This window comes from Chinchilla lanigera, unplaced genomic scaffold (genome assembly GCF_000276665.1).
Source record: "Chinchilla lanigera isolate Chin_1 unplaced genomic scaffold, ChiLan1.0 scaffold00125, whole genome shotgun sequence".
Classification (NCBI taxonomy): domain Eukaryota; kingdom Metazoa; phylum Chordata; class Mammalia; order Rodentia; family Chinchillidae; genus Chinchilla; species Chinchilla lanigera.
The window spans coordinates 3,848,147-3,861,698 of NW_004955526.1; the positions used below are offsets into that span (position 1 = coordinate 3,848,147).

A 13,552-nucleotide genomic window follows, 5' to 3' on the forward strand; every position below is an offset into this window, starting at 1 on the left:
AAATTAAACTACTTTGTAAGTGTTAAGGAAGAATATATTTGGTATTCAGAAGGTTCCTTTGCACATTTTTTTCTATTACTATGCCCTTTTATTAAAATCAATAAGAAACTAAAACAACACAATCTAGACATGTTGACAAATGGCCCAGAACCTTCAAGAATGAAGCATGAGTCACCCTGCCAATTACAAAACCAAAACCTGCTGATGTCCAAAAGAATACAGAGTGGGTAGCAGAAGAAGGCAGTTAAGAGTATCACATTCAACTATGTGACCAGTTACAGAAACAAGGACCGTAATGGTCAGGAGTATTTCTTATTTTGTAAATATACTTGTATATATCCAAACCTATATTGAGCAGATATCTTTTTTCTTTGTAATCTACCATTGATTTAATATCAATATTTAATTATTATAAATCTACATTTGAGGGGGAAGGAAGGAAATGACTGAATAAAAAAGGAACTGGGCTATGCTATACACGTGTACAAAAAAAGAGATCAAAGGAACAGAAGAAGGAGAGGTAGGGAAGAGTAAAGGGATTTTAAAAAAGAAATTAATATGTGTTACATGAATGTACTTATGTCCCACAAGGAATGTAAATAGTATGTATTATACATTGGTACTAATAAAATAAAAGATAAAAAGATCTACATTGTAATATTGAAGTTATGGAATTGTCAGGAGAAGAGTAAACATCACCTAAAGAAAAACTCTGCCTTCTTTTCTGGTGCAGGAAATCAGAAATTAGTGTGTTTCTGTTTGTATGCAGGATAGTTGTGCCCATTGGTGTAAACATGAACTTGCTACTGTATTTGGAAATTTAGTATGGTTGAAGAAGGTGTGTCTGGTTGTCAAGTTGATGAGGGGTGGATCACTGACGTGTGAGCCAGCAAAGTGGGTGGGAGACCCATATCATGTATGGGTTACACCAAACAATAGACTTGTAACCTCATTTAAATAAGAAAGAGAAAGAAGAGGAGCTCCTCTGGTCTCCTGGAGCATGTATATCTTTTGCCATCATCACCTTTGGATATTTGTGTGCAGTATCTTCAAACTTCCAACAGAGACTTACACCAGTGACTCCTCTCTGAGTTTCCAGGGCTTGGATTGGACTTGGTCCTGCATCCTTGATTCCACTTGTGTTGTTTTATTCCATCCTCTTGACCTGAGCAGCTACTGGACTCTCTGGATCTCCAGCATACAGGTAGGCAGTTTGTGTTCTCCTTCCTATCACCCCTCAGATGGTCATGGAGGCATCTTCTATCTCTGATCCTCTAGCCTACCTAATAAACTTTACATAATTGTATACATATTTTCTACTGATTCTACTTCTCCAGAGAAACCTAACTGATACAGAGTAAGTCATATTTTTGCATTAATTTGTACCCACATAAACATATACAGATAAAATCATTGGTGATCTAAAAACACAACACAGCCACACAAATAATCTGTACTTGCATCCAAACAATAATTTGTTTTATCTCTAAATGTGAATAAACATTTAAGAAGTCATAGTTATTCAGATATAGCCAATTCTGTTTTCAAAATTAAACACAAAATAATAACATCATTTACTGAGTTGTAACACTGTACTAGGCATTTTATTAAAAGTTGTCAATATATTATTGCATTATTTCTCAAAATTATTGATGTTGAAATTATTATTTCCTTTTTAAAAATGACAAAATTGAGAAATAGTGACAGTCAGTAAACTATATCCAAATTAGAAAGAGTCTTGCATTCATTGATAGTATTCTCTGAATAGCACAAAACTGGTATAATATTTTCAGGAAGCACTAACTTGAAAATCCAAAATTTAATTTTACTCCACAATGGCTTACACTTGTTTGTATGCCTCCTTTTGCACTCTGAATTTTTAATACATATATCTTTTTATTACATGCAACTTTATGCTCTAATTTTCTGCACTTAATGTTATATCATATTTTAAAACCTGAGCTCAAATATGCTGCCGCATAGAATGATGTCTTCATTGTACATGTCTTTTCTCACACCGTAACTCCAGTGTGCGCTCTCCTAACTTTTAGTATCTTTAATTTATTCAGATAAATCTCCCTGCCCTTCAAGTTTTAGGTTATTTCTGCACTTGAGGGTTATGCAAAACTAATGGAAATATTTTTATGTCCACTAATTTACCAGACAGGCTTTATAAAGATGATAGAATTATTCATTTATATAAATGATTTCCAGCTTACTTAATGTTTTTTCCTCAAAATGTGTCAAATTACATAGGTAGAATATTCAAATAAATTTTATGTAAAATAAACATCACAAAAATTGCACTTCTTGCCATTATTAAAAAGAGCAGAAACTACCATTCTACAGTTGGAACAAATGGTTTATCATAACAACATTTATCATTGGTAATCTTAAGTAAAATATTAGTTAAACTGAAATATTGCCTTCAATAAATATGAAAGCCCAGCTCTCATATGTTCAAATATTATATATCTGTGTATTTGTATGTGTGTAATTAATGAGATATTTTAGTGGAAAACTGCAAAATTTATTTGTCTTCATACAATTAAAGGACAAGATAGACAAATAAAAGTATTAATAATGTAACTTTCAGATAAATAAAAATGTAATGTCATGTAATTTCCTTTGAATGAAAATAACTTTCATTTTCTCTGATTGTGAAATGTCAGAGATTTTCTGATGAAGAGGCCCTTTTAAACACTGTTGTCCCTTCTAGACTGTTAAATTCTTGGGCATGACCCAAAATATTCCACATACCTGTGAACGGAGAACAGGATTTATCATACACTAGGAATGCAGAAAAATGAGGCATGGAAAAAGAAAACACGTATGCTATTTCACATAGTGCACCATGAAGTTCAGTGGCCTCTTGTATCAAATTTTGTGATAAAAATCTAGAGCCTATCAAATCAAAAGGCCTAAAAAAATAATAAAAACCATTATGACTTTCCACCTCCTTCCAATTCCAGCATAATGAATCTATTCAACTGAGAAGAGGCATTTAAACTGCCTGATCCTTGAGTTGAATTTCACTTCTATGCATTTCAAAGTCTATGTACACAATGTAAAGAGAAAAGACAAATTTTTTAATTTAATTGGCATTATTCAGGATTAAAGAACTCTCTGAATTGGTAAGGGTGTATTTATGAAAACTATAAACAAAACCAAGATATTTATGCACAAATACATATATATGCAAGTAATCACAATTTCTTTCAATCCCTCTCCCCCTCTGTCTTTCTCTCTCTGTCTCCCACCCTCCTCCTCTGGCTCTCTGGCTCTCTCTCTGAATTTCCTTCATAGCTGTGTGATAATTCTTAGGACTAAATTATATTTTTCAGGCAAATTAATTTAAGTGAAAGGAATTATTGTCTCAATTTTGGGACATTAATTTGAATTGTTCAAATATTTTCCTTATTACTTACTTTGGGAGCTACGTTACAGAGAATTAAGTTTGATAGAAATAAAACTTCAACTGAAACCATGGTAATAAATTTCCTTCAATGTATCAACCTTCAAAATTGAGGAAAAAATACAAGCTTGATTTCTGTGTTCCTGTAGATGCCATTTATAAAATTTAACAAGACCTTAAAATAATGTACCATATTTTCCTGAGTGTAATAAAATATCACACACTTGAAGAATTGGATTCCTTAATTCACTTGTTAGAAGAATTTTAGAAGAATGATGTTGATAATTTATCTTAAAAATTTGCTTCAACATTATCTTCCATTTAGTGATATGAAACTACCTTTATTTCCCTTTTATACACAAATTAATCTAGTAGAAATTATATAGCATTTCAAGAGACACTTGAATCTTAGTCTATTTCATGTAATGAATTAATGTTTCATTTTCTTAACAAAGCAGTATAACAATTCTGAATTTGATTCAATACTACTTAAAATTATTAATTATTCAATGGTTATATACTTTCTTTGAAGAACTTCAAAAAATATTTTCTATCAGTGAAGAATAAATCATTACTTACTGTCAAGTCTTTTGAATTATACTTCATAATTTCATCACAAGTGAACTCCTTCCAGAGCTGGGGATTTAGCTCAGGGGGACAGCGCCTGCCTGGCAAGCGTGAGGTCGTGAGTTTGATTCCTGGTACTGGAAAAAAAACAAAAAAACAAAGAAAAACAAATTGATTCCTTCCATGTATTTCATATAATTTTACAATAATAAAACACTTTTTTGAGTCCCCCATTTATCAAGTGTTACACTATCCTCTGGGAATATAAAGACTAAACAAATTACAAATGTCACACCCAAAGAATTTTGGTAGTTGTAGGAGACATTTTAGAACTGCAGTAACCTAGCAAGAGAAGCACAGAATTTTTTTATAGACATCTTATTGATCAAAAAATTGAAAAAAAAAAAACTCTAAAGAAAGATAAATTTTGAAATTTTTACACCAATTATTTAAGAAAGTTGACAAGGTAAGTAAAGATATTCCAGGTAAGAAATAGTATCTGAAATGAATCAAAGGTAGAAGACAGAATGCCTCACTCAGGAAACAAGAATTTGTAGAAAGCTGGATGGCAGTTATCTCTTCAGGTTGACTAAAATGGAAATGCATAAACAGAGAGGTCCTCAGCACCCTTCCAAGCTACCTAACATACTGAACTTTTGTTTAAATGAAAACAAACCATTGAATTATTTTAAAGCAAGTGTTAATAAAGTTCACATCTTAGAGATATTATTGTACCAATTATGTGGCACATAACCTGATAGATTAGGGTTAGAGGAATCAGTTTTTAAAAAAACCATTATGGGTAAGAGTTAAAGCAGATCTGAAATAAAGAAATCTAGTTGTAAGAGAGAACAAAAGACAGGATTGAAAGATAGTAAAAAGAACTGGGAAGACAGGACTTGGAAATGAATTGGATGACATGAAGGAAACAGAAGCATTTACAGTTACCCCCAAATTTCTGAGTTGGAGATCTGAGTGGTTGTGGTACTATCCAGAAAAAAAAAGAAGTACAGTGGGTCCAAAGGTTAAAAAAAAATGTGGGTTTAGGTTATAATGTGGTGAATACAATTTTTGACTTGTTAAGTCCCAAACAGTTTCATATAACTGTAAAAATATTGCTTAAGAAGTTGAAAATATGGGCTTGGAACTTCACTACAGAAAACCTGCCTTGGAAGAGAACAGTAAAATCTTGGACTGTGAGTAACTAGATCTGTGAGTGCACTCTAAGGCCGCAAAATTTCTAATAAGTTTTAACTTAAACAAACTATGTCTTGCAGTATGAGTAGAGCATGGCCAAATCTCACATGATCACAACTGAGCCAATGGTCTTCCCCCACCGCCGGTTGTATTTATCTTCCAACAGCAGAGGTTATGGGGAACATCTGGTCTGCAGAGGTAGAGAAGAAAAAGACGGAGGAATATTTCCCTTCAAATTTGTAAAATGTGAGAAATCATGCAAAATTTTATAGAAAAGCACCTCCCAAATAAGACTGTAGCAGTGCAAGCAATGAATCTGTTTAATGACAATGAAATGTCATATTTTTGCAAAATCCTCAAAAGGAGGCAAAAGTAAGTGTCATTGGATAGATTCCTTGTTAAAACTACATGAAAAGGAAAAGATTCATAGAGGCAAAAGGGCAGTGATTCTGTTAGTGTTAATGAAACTCATCCCACACAATAATATTTCTTGTCTCCCTCACAAAGGACATGAGCGTTTTCAAAGGTAAATCCAGTTTAACTCATTTTTCTTCATATCTTGTACTTTCTTCATTATTGTGTATTGTCTTACAGTGTTGTAATCATCTTCTACGAATATTTTTGGGTTATGAAATGAATCATCTGAGTTTTCATTATTTCTTAAGGGCAAATTCACCTTGATATACAAGTGCATTACAAGCATGTTTCCTGAACAAATAGTGCTCTCAAACCAAGGTTTAGTGTAGTAGATAAAAGGATTCTTGTGGGTAAGATCCCCGGAGAAAGATGAACAAGTGAACAAAAGACCACTGCAAAATTACATTTCAATATATTAAGTTATTTTTAAGTGTTTTCTGAGAGAGAAATAAAGAGTAAATAATGAATCTAAGCCTTAGCCATATTCATTTTCTTATTGAGGATATCAGAGTGCATTGATAGTTGCTGATGCTACATAGGAAAGAATAATTTTAATTTCCACACCTGTTAAGGCTGTATCTAAGCTTGCCTTTTTTATGAATGGTTTAGTTTTTGCTCTTTTATGCATGATTTGATCACCTACCTGCTATTTTAGGCAAAGGAAAATGACATACAGTGGCTAAACAGCTTGTTGGATTTCACCTAATATTTCCCTTAAGATGAAAATCAGATCTAAAAATTAAATGTGATCGACATTACTCTCTCATGGTCTGTTTTATAGTTTTGACATTCATGATTCTCATGAGAAAACAAAATGAATGAATCAAATTAAATGCTGTGCAAATATCAGGATGTCCATGTTCAAGTCCCTACAGCACACATCTGGGTTATCTTTGCCTGAAATACTTGACGGTAAGAAAGTCATTGCTATGTGCTCACCAAGTTACTTCCCTTTTATCCTCTAAACAAGTTAATCTACATTTCCCAGCCTTTCCTGTAGGGTAGGTGGCCTACATGTTTGAATTTTGGGTAGTGTAGTACAGATTAAAGTGAGGTAGAGCACTTCTACATCATATTAGTTTTCTGTTGTTGCAGAACAATTTCCCAGCTGCTTGGCAGTTTTTAGCAATGCAATTACTAGTAGGTCAGTGGTTGTAAGTCAGATGCTGAGGCTTGAGTAGATGCCCTGTTCATCCTCTTCCAGGATGTTGTCAGGATGGGGATGCAGGGGAAGTGTAATTCTCATCTGGGGTTCCAGGGTCCTCAAGTGTCTTGCAGTTGTTGATGTAGTTCAATTTTCTATAGCAATATGATTGAGACCCTAACTTCTCTAATAGTTCTTTACCTGCCTATGTGCTGAGGATTGCTCCCAGTTCTTTATCATACAAAAGTTTACCTTCTACAAGCATAGGCAATCCTTTTAATTTTGGTTCTTTTCAGAGGGGAGAGGGAGCTTTCTTGTGCGCACTTGGCAAGCACTCTGTCTTTAAGCCACTTCCTGGACTCATTGTCTTTAATTCTGAGTTTCTGATGTCCAGCCTCTGACCTCTCAACCCAAGTCTCAGAAAATTAGATAGGGCCCACCTGAGTCATAGACTGTGCCAGATTTCATAACCTAACTAATTATAGAAGTGAAATCTCTCATGCATTCAGTGTATACAGCAGGGCTAGGGGATCTTAGGGACGATGCCAGCATTATGCCCACAATAAAATATCCCAGGGATCTTCCACTCAGTTTCTCTTTTGTGCCTTTTGACTTAAGCAGAGATGTAACCTCCTCTGCCTGATTCCAAACTTAGTAACAAATACTAATACCATAGTATTGCCATTTCTTAAGAGCTTACTCTCTTCCAGCTTTTTATGTTATCTTTCCCTTCTCCCATAACTGGGGCTGCATCTCCTACTTTCTAAGTCTGATGGTCTTGAACAAAAACCTTAATTCTGAGCCCCTGAACAGGTTTTATAAGTCTGTATGCAGACATCGGTTTGAAAGTTAGTGTGTTTGCGATGTATAGTAGGCAGTTTTTATATTTGTTTGGATATTAGAGAGAATCAGCCTTTGTATACCAAGAGCACAATTATGAGATTCAGGGTACAGACTCTGTACCATGTGTCAGAGATTAGTGAAAGATTCATACTGACAGCCAACAGTTTCAATTGACAACAAGGAAAAGAATATGAATGCTGAAGGAAGGGTGAGGATGGAGGGAATAGAAAGTCAGTCCCTGAGAGGAACAAGGTCTACCTCCTTTGGGGAACTGAAAGTCACATGGAGAAGTCCCTTATACTGAAAGAAGTGGAATGCTAGAAACACTACAGCGGGTGGAGTTCTGTACATGTACGCACCAGACTCAGCGCGGGAAAAGCTCTTGGGCATTCCAAAGTATTCTCTCCAAGGCAGTGAGTGGGCTGATAAATTTGCAGGAACTGAATATCAGGAAAAGGAGCTGTGGCACAGGCATGGTTACCCACTACAGGCTAGGCTGGGCCAAGGTGAGTAGACGCTGATGCCAAAAATCAGGCAAGATCAGGGCCACTTCTGTGGAATTTGTGAAAACAACGGTTGACACTGTGTCTCGCTGTCACAGTAACATGCGGACACTCACTGACAGAGAATCTCTTCCATGGCCAGGTTCCAGTTCTCCTTTCTCTTAACCCGGTATGTGTGGGGGCAGTAGTGCTAGAACTGCTACGTTCCTGATGTGAGGAGATGAACTTAAAGATGGAAAAATGAAAAAAAAAAAAAAAGTGTGGCCCAGACTGGTGCTCATTTGAGGCTCCTGGCTTTCCTTAGTTTGAGAAATTCCCTACTGTCTTGTTTTTATCAACATCAAACCATCTTTGGTCTTTCCAAAGTATTTGCATTTTTTCTGATTGCTGTTTGAATAGTTTCTGTACATACTTTTTATATACCTGGCGATTTTTTTACATACATCAGGAAATACAATTCATATTGTATTGTACTTTTGATATTTAAGCAAGATGCCACTTGCTAATCATGCAGAGTAAACAGACTGCACTAGAATTTTGCAGTGATGAGGTTGACTTTGAAAACACCAATATGCTTGACTGTCCTAGAACTCATTTTAGAGGAATAAAAGAGCCTGCCAGAGCTCACCCTTTTGTCTATAGGCAAAAGGAAACACCAGTTGTTATATATGACATTCCCTAATTACAGACAGTTCCTTTAGAATGGAGAGGGTTTGATAACCATTCTGTAACTACTATGAGATTCTCTATCTTGCACATAACAGACACTTAATAACTCTATACTAAATGAATTTTTAAGTGCCAAAGGAAGAAAAGAAAATGATATTCCCTTGAGAAATATCAAGTTGAGGATGATAAGGAGAAATAGAGAATGATAGAATAAAGATGAAATATAAAGAAAGGGAAATTGAAAAGCTTAAAGTGAATAAGACTGCTGGTAAGTTACATTTTGGTTTTACTGTTATTCAGAGAACTTCGTAAGATACCTTTTTCTCAGATGCATTCACACAACATGTGTTTGTTATCAACTGTCAACTAAAACATGCAGTTCTCATATCATTCTTTATCTAACTGCAAAGAACCAATAAAATTCACAACTTGTCTCATAACTGACTTATAAAATGTTTAAAAATGAGACCCAGATTGTAAAAACTACTGGCTTCCTTGTCATTATATTCACCTATTTTCCTTGGAATACAGAAAATTGACTCAGTTATTCATATTAGTGAAAACATTTCCTAAAATGTGCTTCTGCAGTTTTTTATTGAATGTATTACAAACGTCATAAGTTTTATCTCTTTGGGGTAGATATTCCTCAGGTTATAATCATAGTGTTCTGGACGATCAGGACCCATCCTCTAAACCCGTAACCAAACACACAGAGACCATTTGTAAAGGACTATTGGCAGAAGACCTCTCACCACAGGAAAACAATGCCGCTTAACAGCCGCATTTTGATTTTGCAGATTTACCCACTTGCTCCACGGGGTTTCTTGATCAATACTGGAAATGACTATAAGCTATTGTCGATCAGAGATGCTCCATTATGACTGTCTTGTTTGAATGGAGTCTCCTGAAGGATAAGCAGGGAGGTTTTGTTTGTTTGTTTTTTAGGTTTATGCTTTATTTTGGTTTGGTTTTGCTTTGCTTCAGAGCAAACCAAAAGCTTTTAACTAAAACTTCAGATAAGGTAAAAGTGCACCAGAACACATGCGGGGGAATTTTAGTTTCGAAACAATGTCCATACAAGAAGGTCTTATGTACAACACAGACTTGAGGAAAACTTGGTCAGTAGCAGCGCACACAGTCCAGACTGAGCGTCATCGGCGTGGGTGTAAACGGCTTCCCAGAAGGAGACGATTAAGATCTTAGCCACTCAGCAAGGTGGGAGAGGGAGAAGTTTATAGAGTCGCATCTGTGCTAAATATCCAACATTGGGAATCAGAAAAAGAAACAAAAAGCTCTTCCTAAAAGAGGAACAACAGTTCTCTAATTCAATATAAGAAATTAAGTCACAAAAGAAAATTTGAGGCGGTGTTAATTTTGTTCTTTCTAAGCTATTAGTCACTTCATACATTTTTTAAAAGTGTGATATTCCCTGGCTATATATATTTTTTTCCTGTCAGAAAAAAGTATAACGAGACAGACTACTTACATTTTATTCAGAACTTTCAGGCAGATTTAATTTTTTGTTCTTATCTGACAAATGCCTTTATTGAAATTCTGGTTTATATTTCAGGTAAATACAGTACAGAGACACGAAAAAGCGATGTCAGCATTAATCAATTTTCTGTCTGCCTTAAATTGGGATAAAACATTCCTTAGTGACATGAAAAAACCACACTCTATAAAAGGGAGACAGGAACCAGATAGTTTTTGGTTTTTATCTCCAGATCTTGTCAGATTTTTCCAGCTAAAAATTCTTTCTTTAAGCTAAAACAGACATGGGATCCTAGTACATATATTTAAATGCTGATTGCTTTATCAAAAAATGATCTCTTTCTTTTTTCCTTCACTGAGATGGAGTCTTGGGCAGTTGGTTCTTCAAGTCTATTTCTCTAATTTAATAATGAGTTTTTACAAAGATATCAATTTTCACAAAGATATCACATTTTAAGTATAAAGTTAGCGAAGGCCTATTTAAATATGAATTATTGAATTTGAGATTATATGCAGTCTAATAAATATGAAATATGTAAGATTATGAAAATTATAGCCTCAGTTGCATTAAAACATACATAATTTCTGTAATTAACTGATGTATCTTTGCTTTAAAATTAATTAAATTGCTACTGTAAATTTGGAACAAAGAAAGGTAAATTAAATTTGAAAACATTTGTCTTAAAGCTGACAGAAAAGTCACTGTCATGTTAACATGTTATTTGCAGTACATATAATATGTATATACATATATATTTATGGCAAACAAAACATTGAAAAACAGAAAAAATATACATCTTTAAAGAAGAAAAAATGAACATTTTAAGTTTTATAATGATGATGTCGGTATTTTGCTCTCATGTTCCTTTTTAATGGCGATTCATACTCATTGTGGTGTGATCAAATAGTCCTCAACACTGCTGAAAATTCAGTGTAACTCCTGAAAGCAATCAAAGGCTCAGAAATGATCCTTGGTCTTGACTGATAATACTACTCGCAGGAATTCTTCTATGCAGTTAAGTGTGGGCAAAATTTTATTTTATAAGAAATTCATACAAATTTTATTTGTATTACAAAAGTTTCAACAGGTAAAATATCCAACCACAAAGAAATTACTGACTAAAACACTGTATTTCTAACTGACAGGCTTTATAATGCCCACATAACCTGTGTTTTTGGAACATTTTAATAACACAAGAAAATGTTTACAAGATACTTTCAAATAGAACAGAAAATAGAGTCAAAGTGTACTAACTATGAAAACTGTGGGGGAAAAAAAAAAACAAACCCTTCAGAATACTTAGGTTAATTTGGCCCATGCAAAATAAGTAATATTAGGCTCATAGATTTGTAGGGTAAATTGACTATGATACATCATGTGCCCTAGAGAGTACTAGAACTAGTACATTTCATACGTGTAAGTTAGTAAAATATATATATACAGTAAAACCTTGATTTGCAAGTATAGTTCATTTTGGAAGCACACTTGTAATCCAAAGCACTTTTATATGAAAGTAAATTTCCCCATAAGAAATAGTGGAAATTTAGATGATTCATTCCACAACTCAAAACATTCAGATAAAAAATGATAACAATACTATAGTATGATAAAAAATAATTAAGAAAATATAAACAAAAATAAATAAATTTACTTGAACTTACCTTTCAAAATTTTCATGGTTGAGGAAGGTAAGAGAAAGGAGAGTTATTACATAGAATGACTTTCACTATCACTAACAGAATCACTGTTTGTCTCCAGATAATGATTGAACTGACAGTGTCCACATGACCTGGTCAAGGAAAAACCAGGTTATGAGGATGTTTCAGTTCTCAAATGGCCTGTAGATATCTGTGTTCATCAACAAAATAGTGAAAAGAGCCAGTTATCCATCAGGTATCTCATCTCACACCAGCCTCTGTGTTTGGCTCCCTCAGGAAAACCACCTGAATTCTTTCTATCAAGAGTCTTTGATTTCTATCAGAAGAGCTCGGTGCACAACTGCCAAGACCATGAGAGCGGGAAACTCTGACAGTGACTTCGGAGTTTCTCATAATGAAACTTTAAAAATGGACCCTAAGCTTCTATTGGTAAAAGACAGATGATGCCACCAATGGACTGATGAAAAAAAAGAGAATGAATGAATGAACTAGTTGGTGCTGGACACAGGTAGGTTACATGGTCAGTATGTACATAAGTCCTCTAGCATGTCCTAAATTTTTAACCTTTTTGTTCATTTGTTTATCAACAGATCTGTTAGGAAGTCATTATGCTTCCTGTCTTATGTAAATAAATAGAAATTGGGCTTTGGCAAATTTACATTACTCACTATCTCAGGTAGTAACTCCAAAAGCAAGAATTCAAAGAGATGCTTTGATTTTTTTCCAGCTATCTTTTGATTTTGCCATGCTAGGAATATAGAGCACCTTCACTGCTCACAGTCCACAGTTTTGTTCCTTAGGTCACATATTGAAGAAATCTTCTATATGTCTAAAAATCCAATTTTCAGCTTCACATTGCAATAGAACAGAAGAGATCCATAAATGTCCATTCACTGTTATTTTCTGGGACACTGCACTTACATAGTGCTTTCTTTTTCATTTCTCTTCTAGGGAAATATTTCAGAAAAATTTTTTTTTTCTTCACATGGGCAAAGCACAGTCGCCACCAATCTGGGAGAACAAGATGAGATTACAAGGTCAAAAAACAACTGCTCACCGTAACAAATGAGAAAGCCGTCTTCAGATGACATCTCTGATTCCTACCCTATGTAACTGCTCACCGTAACAAATGAGAAAGCCGTCTTCAGATGACATCTCTGATTCCTACCCTATGTAATAATTTACAAACAGCTCGTTTCTTCTTACGTCACTTCACAGTTTTCTCCGAGAGTATTGATGCGCAATTGCTTTTCATTTGTTCAACTAAAGAAGGATTTAGGATTTTTTTCCCAAAATGAATGACTCAAGCTTCTATTTCTAGAAAGATGAGTGTGATGTAGCACTTTTTCAGGTCCTATTCAATGAAGTGTTAATCTCCAGATTCATTTTCCAGATCCAGTGGCATTAATATCAAATACATGACTCATATAACACATAATTTACCCCTATATTGAAAAAAATGTTTTGACTGACTGAAAAATTTTCTAATTGAAAGAAAAAATTAATATTAAAATTGAAAATGACATGTAAGAGTTTTCTATACAGTCATCACATCTTTTAAAAATCTTTTCCAATGTTTCCTGCCCATTTCAAAATAATATACAGCTTGTTTTCCGTGTTCATTTTTTCTGTAGTGAATTAAACCGA

General features: G+C 34.3%; 1 long non-coding RNA gene across 1 annotated transcript; it reads left to right on the forward strand.

Annotated features, from left to right (window-relative positions):
- The first annotated feature begins 1,002 nt into the window (after nt 1-1,002).
- Nucleotides 1,003-13,319, forward strand: LOC106147193. Its single transcript, XR_001231964.1, has 3 exons — nt 1,003-1,204; nt 12,182-12,413; nt 12,857-13,319. It is a non-coding gene; the product is annotated as an uncharacterized LOC106147193 (long non-coding RNA).
- Nucleotides 13,320-13,552: the final 233 nt, after the last annotated feature.